The sequence below is a fragment of the Ursus americanus genome, chromosome X (assembly GCF_024610735.1).
Source record: "Ursus americanus isolate L20-20 chromosome X, mUrsAme1.1.p, whole genome shotgun sequence".
NCBI lineage: Eukaryota > Metazoa > Chordata > Mammalia > Carnivora > Ursidae > Ursus > Ursus americanus.
Genome location: NC_142164.1, coordinates 52,527,531 through 52,534,382, shown reverse-complemented (window position 1 = coordinate 52,534,382; position 6,852 = coordinate 52,527,531). Strand labels below are relative to the sequence as shown.

General features: G+C 35.6%; 1 pseudogene; it reads right to left on the bottom strand.

Annotated features, from left to right (window-relative positions):
• Positions 1-208: 208 nt before the first annotated feature.
• Positions 209-6,162, bottom strand: LOC123797300 (putative elongation factor 1-alpha-like 3 pseudogene; annotated as a pseudogene).
• Between the last annotated feature and the right edge of the window lie 690 nt (positions 6,163-6,852).

Genomic DNA, 6,852 nt, shown 5'->3' with positions numbered 1-6,852 from the left:
CATGCCCTGAGCCAAAGGCAGACACTTAACGACTGTGCCACCCAGGTGCCCCAGCTTCCCTTTTCCTACAAGATTTAGAGAAAGCACTTTGTCCTGATCTCCTGGCCCAGAGTATACAGCTTACTTGTGTAAATGCTGAAAGCCAGGAAGTGAATTTAGCAGAAGCATCTTGAACAAGCAACACACCTTACTTTTCTGGGCTCTGTAATCAGGCTCTGCCAGTCTCAGGTCTTCTTATGTAATGTCTCTTGCAGATACACCCCAAAAATTCATATCCCTTGTACAGCAGAAGATCCTTTAAATTATTAAGTCCTTTTACCTCCACTTTCAGAGGATCCTACCAAATTTAAAGAGGGATTAAAAAGATTAATGACCATTTACAACCCCACCCATAGGAATTTGTCTTCTATGGGGTATTCATCTCACCTATTATATTGTAGTTATCAGACAAGCAAGATGACCCCTTCCAAACTACCCCCCATCCACAGAGGAAACTGATTACCAGAATTTCTCCTAGAATTTCCTACAATCAGCTGAAGGCCAATATTCAGAGACAGATAGAGAGGCTTTTCTTCCTAAGGAGAATCAATCCAAGGGTGAATTGCACAGTTAGGAAAAAGATCTTTGTTAGATTTGGTTAGCTGGTATCTTGAGAAGTTTTCCATCCATGTTCATCACGGATATTGGCCTGTAATTTTCCTTTTTACTGGGGTCTTTGTCTGGTTTGGGGATTGAGGTAATGCTGGCCTCATAGAATGAGTTCAGAAATTTTCCTTCCATTTTTATTTTATGGAGAAGATTCAGCAGAATAGGTATTAATTCTTCTTTAAATGTTTTGTAGAATTCCCTTGGGAAGCCACCCAGCACTGGACTCTTGTTTGTTCAGAGATTTTTAATGATTGATTCAATGTCTTTGCTGGTTATATGTCTGTTCAGATTTTCCATTTCTTCCTGATTCAGTTTTTTTTAAAGATTTTATTTATTTATCAGAAAGAGAGAGACAGAGAGCACAAGCGGGGGGGGAGGGAGTGGCAGGCAGAGGGCAAAGCAGGCTCCCCACTGAGCAAGGAGCCTGATGTGGGACTCAATCCCAGGACCCTGGGGTCATGACCTGAGCTGAAGGCAGATGCTTAACTGACTGAGCCACCCAGGTGTCCCTTCCTGATTCAGTTTTGGTACTTTATATGTTTCTAGGAATTTGTCCATTTCTTCCAGATTGCCTAATTTGTTGGCATATAATTGCTCATAATATTCTCATATTTTTTTTTTTTATTTCTGCGGTGTTGGTTGTGATCTCTCCTCTTTCACTCAGGATTTTATAATGAGCACTGGGTGTTATATGCGAGTGATGAATCACTAAAATCTACCCCTGAAACTAATACTACACTATATGTTAACTAACTTGAATTTAAATAAGATCTTGAAAGAAGAAAAACAAAGAAAGAAGGCCCCTGTTAAAATACTTTATACAAAAAAAAATGCTTTATACAGACTTTACAAAGACATATTGCATTAAACCCTGAAAATGTTTGCTGTTTGTTCCAGCTAAAAACTGAAAAAATATTTAAAATAACTTTTTAAGAAACTTTGTAGTGAAAAATTTACCAAATTGCAAGCTGATGTTCAGAGCCTGATAGGAATTATTTTTATGCCTTCTCCCCTGAGCTACAATAAAGTTATGTACCTGGATGGAAAGAAGCAAATTGTAGTTAGATGAAAAGATAGATTTATGATGTCACTTAAGTTGCAAATTGATTTATTTGAGTATAGTTGATACACATTGTTACATTAGTTTCAAATGTACCACATAGTGACTTAACATCTCTATATGCTATGCTGTGCTCACCACAAGTGTAGCTACTGTCTGACACCATACAACACTTACAATAACATTGAATATATTCCCTGTGCTGAGCTTTTTATTTCCATGACTTATTCATTCCGTAACTAGAAATCTGTATCCCCCACTCATCTTCACTCATTTTGCCCATTCCCCACCCCCCCGCCCTCTGGGAACCATCAGTTTGTTCCCTGTATCTATAGGTCTTATTCAACTTTTTGTTTGTTTATTCATTTTTGTTTGTTTTTTAGATTTTACATATGAGTGAAATCATATGGCATTTGTCTTTCTCAGTCTGACTTTTTTCACTTAACATAAAACACTACAGATCCATCTGTGTTGTCACAAATGGCAAGATCTCATCTTTTTTATGATGACATAATGTTCCATTACATTTTATTTATCCATTCACATATTGATGCATACTTAAATTACTTCTATATTATGGCTATTGTAAATAAAGCTGAAATAAACATAGGGGTGTATATATCTTTCTGAATTAATGTTTTTGTTTTCTTTGTGTAAATACTCAGTAGTAGAATTTTTTAATCATATGGTATTTCTATTTTTATTTTTTTGTGGAACCTCTATATTGTTTTCCTTAGTGTCTGCACAAATTAGAATTCCCATGAACAGTGCATGAAAATTCCTTTTTCTCCACATCCTTGTCAAAACTTGTAATTTATTGTCTTTTTGATTTTAGCTATTTTGACAGGTGGTTTTGTTTCACACTTCCCTTAAGATTAAAGATGTTGAGAATCTTTTCACATGTCTGTTTGCCATCTGTATGTCTTCTTTGGAAAGATCTCTATTCACATCCTCTGCTCATTTTTTTTAATTGAGCTGTTTGTTATTTGATGTTGAGTTGTTTAAGTTCTTTATATATTTTGGATATTAATCCCTTATTGGATAGGTCATTTGCAAATATCTTCTCCCATTCTGTAGGTTACCTTTTTGTTTTGCTGGTGGTCTCTTTTGCTATGCAAAATCTTTTTTTTTTATGTAGTCCCAATAGATTATTTGTGCTTTTGTTTCCCTTGCTTTAGGGGACATATCTAAAAAAAATTTTGCTAAGGCCAATGCCAAAAATAATACTGACTGTGTTTTCTTCTAGGATTTTTATGGTTTTAGGCCTCTTATTTAGGTCTTTAATCCATTTTGAATTTATTTTTGTGTATGGTATAAGAAAGTGGTCTGGTTTCATTATTTTTCATGTAGCTGTCCATTTTTTTCAACACCATTTGTTGAAGAGAATGTCCTTCCCCAATGTATATTCTTGCCTCCCTTGTGATAGATTAATTGACCATATAAGTACAAGTTTATTTCTGGGCTCTTTATTCTGTTCCATTGATCTATTTTTCTGTTTTTGTCCTGGTACCATACTATTTTGGTTATTACAGCTTTGTAGTGTACCTTGAATTCTGGAATTGTGATATCTCCAGCTTTGTTCTTCTTTCTTAAAATTGCTTTGTCTATTTGGGATCTTTTGTGGTTCCATACATATGTTATTATTATTAGTTTTAGTTCTGTGAAAAATGCTGATGGTATTTTGATAGGGATTGCATTGAATCTGTAGATTTCTTTGGGTAGTATGGATATTTTAACAATATGTATTCTTCCAATCTACAAGAATGGAATATGTTTCCATTTGTTTGTGTCATCTTTAATTTCTTTCATCAGTGTTTTATACTTTTCAGAGTACTGGTTTTTCACCTCTTTGCTAAAGCTTATTCTTAAGTATTTTATTCTCTTTGGTATAATAGTATATCAAACTGCTTTCTTAATTTCTCTTTCTGCTATTTTATTATTATTGTATAGAAATGTTACTGATTTCTGGGTACTAATTTTGTCTCCTGCTACTTTACAGAATTAATTACTTCTAATAGTTTTTGGTGGTGTCTTTAGGTTTTCTATGTATAATATCACGTCATCCACAAGTAGTGACAGTTGAACTTCTTCCTTACCAATATAGATGCCTATTATTTCTTTTTCTTGTTTGATTTCTATGGCTTGGGCTTCCAGTACTATGTTGAATAAAAGTGATGAGAGTTTACATTGTTTTGTCTTCTTCCTGATCTTAGAGGAAAATTTCCCACTTTTTCACCATTGAGCATGATGTTAATTATGGGTTTTTCATATATGGTCTTTCTTATGTTGAGGGTCATTCACTCTCCACCCACTTTGTTGAGAGTTTTTATCATGATCAAATATTGAATTTTGTTAAATACTTTTTCTGAGTCTGTTAAATGATCACATGATTTTTTTAATGATCATATGATTTTTATCCTTCATTTTTTATGTGGTATATCTTGTAAACCGATTTCTTAAGGGTTTAAAAAATGTTTTTATCTTACAAAGCTTTAAAAAAACTAGAACTCCAACCCCAGAACAAGTAAAAGTCAGCCTGTTCTTTTTATGAATCCCAAAACCTTGCCTCATATTTCAAAAGGCTTGTACATGTTGCCTTTAAGAACTCAAAATCCTTCTTGGAGGAACCTAGATACTTTGTGCCTTTGTGATATAGATTTTCTACCCTCATCTTCTCTAGGACGTGAGAGCCATTCTTCAAAATCTACATTGTAATGAGAGGTTTCTCATCAAGAAGAAAAAAAAGAGAGAAAGAGAAAATACTTGGAAATTTAGAGCATGAAAAATCTTCTCCACAAATATTAGTGGTTATAAGATCTCTGTGCATTTATGTGTGTCTGTAATGAATATGATATGTTTCTACTTCAGAGATGGTATTGCCAAAAGTAAGTTGTAAAAGATCTGTATTTAACTGGCATAAATTAAGAGCTTATAAATTAAGCATTTCTAAATCTCAAACATATAATAAAGCTAAACCAAACGTATTTCAAGTTCATGTGATCTAGGATAATTTTTACCAAATAAATGGGGGGAGGGGCAAAGGGAGAGAGAGAGAGACAAGCAGACTCCCCACTGAGCAGCAGCCCAACATGGGGCTCGATTCCAGGACCCTGAGATCATGACCTGAGCCCGAGGTGGACACTTAACTGACTGAACCACCCAGGTGCCCCAAACATATATTCTTTCTGCATGCACACTGAACATTCTCCAGAATAGATCATATACTGGATCACAAATCTGGACTCAACCAGTATGGAAAGACTGAGATCATACCATTCATATATTCAGACCACAGTGTTCTGAAAATTAAGGTAAAACACAAGAAAAAAATTGGAAAGACCACAAATGAAAAGAGGTTAAAGAACCTCTTACTAAAGAATTAATGGGTCAACCAGGAAATTAAAGTAGAATTTAAAAAATATATGGGAGCAAATGAAAATGAAAACATGACAGTCCACAAACTTTGGGATACAGCAAAGGCCACTCTAAGAAGGAAGTATATAGCAATACAGGCCTTCCTCAAGAAGCAAGAAAAGTCTCAAATACACCACCTAATCTTTCACCTACAGTAGTTGGAAAAAAAGCAGCAAATAAAGCTTAAATCCAGCAGAAGGGAAATAATAAAGATTAGAGCAGAACTCAATGATATAGAAATTAAAAAAAAAAAAACAGGGACAGTACCCATACCACCAATTTTGTAGAAGTCCTGGAGAGGCAGACACAAGAGCTTGTCAGTTGGATGAGTTGGTGGCAGGATGCACTCCAGAGCTTCAAGTTGTGTGGTTCCACTGGCATTCCCATCTTTACAGGTGACTTCCCATCCCTTGAACCAAAGCATGTTAGCACTTGGCTCCAGTATGTTGTCACCATTGCAACTAGAAATTTGCACAAAATGCTACTGTGTCGGGGTTATAGCCAATTTTCTTAATGTAGGTGCTGACTTCCTTAATGATTTTCTAGTATCTCTTCTGGCTGTAGGGTGGTTCAGTGCAATCCATTTTGTTAATACCAACAAATAGTTGTTTTACACCCATTGTGTAAGCCAGAAGGGAATACTCACTGATCTGCTCATTCTTGGAGATACCTGCTTCAAATTCATTGACACCAGCAGCAACAATGAGGACAGCACAGTCAGCCTGAGATGTGCCTGTAATCGTGTTTTTGATGAACTTGGGCATTAGTGATGGTTGCATAATACTTGCTGGTCTCAAATTTCCATAGGGAAATATCAATGGTGATACCACGTTCATGTTCAGCTTCCAGTTTATCCAAGACCCAGGTGTACTTGAAGGAACCCTTTCCCATTCCATCTCACCCGGCTCCTTCTCAAATTTTTTGATAGTTCTTTTGTCAATCCCACCACATTTGTAGATCAGATGACCGGTAGTGGTAGACTTGCCTGAATCTACATGTTCAATGATGACGATGTTGATATGAGTCTTTTCCTTTCCCATTTTGGTTTGGGTTTACTGGTGGTTTTCATGACACCTGTGTTCTGGTGGCAAGCTTGTGTTCTGGCGGCGATAAAGCTACAGCATTCTTTCTTGATAAAATACATCAACAAAGTAAGGATAGAGGGAATATTCTGCACCATCATAAGGGCCATATCCAAAAGATCCACAGCTAATATCATCCTCAATGGGGAATAACTGACAGCTTTTACCCTAAGGTCAGAAACACAGCAGGGATGTCCACTCTCACCACTGTCATTCAACAGAAGCAGCAGTCAGACAAGACAAAGAAATAAAAGGCATCCAAATAGACAAAAAAGAAGAAATCAAACTTTCACTCTTCACAGACAACCTGATACTTTATGGATAAAACCCACAAGACTCCACCAAAAAATTGCTAGAACTGGTACAAGAATTCAGCCTAATTGCAGGATATAAAATCAGTGCACAGAAGTCTGTTGCATTTCGATACACCAATTATGACACAACAGAAAGATAAATTGAGGAATCAATACCATTTACAATTGCACTAAAAATAATAAGATACCTATGAAAAACCTAACCAAAGAGAAAAAAGATCTTTACTCTGAAAAATATAGAGCACTGATGGAAGAAATTGAGGAAGACATACATAAATGGAAAAACATTCCATGCTCATAGATTGAAAAAATAAATATTGTTAAAATATTTATG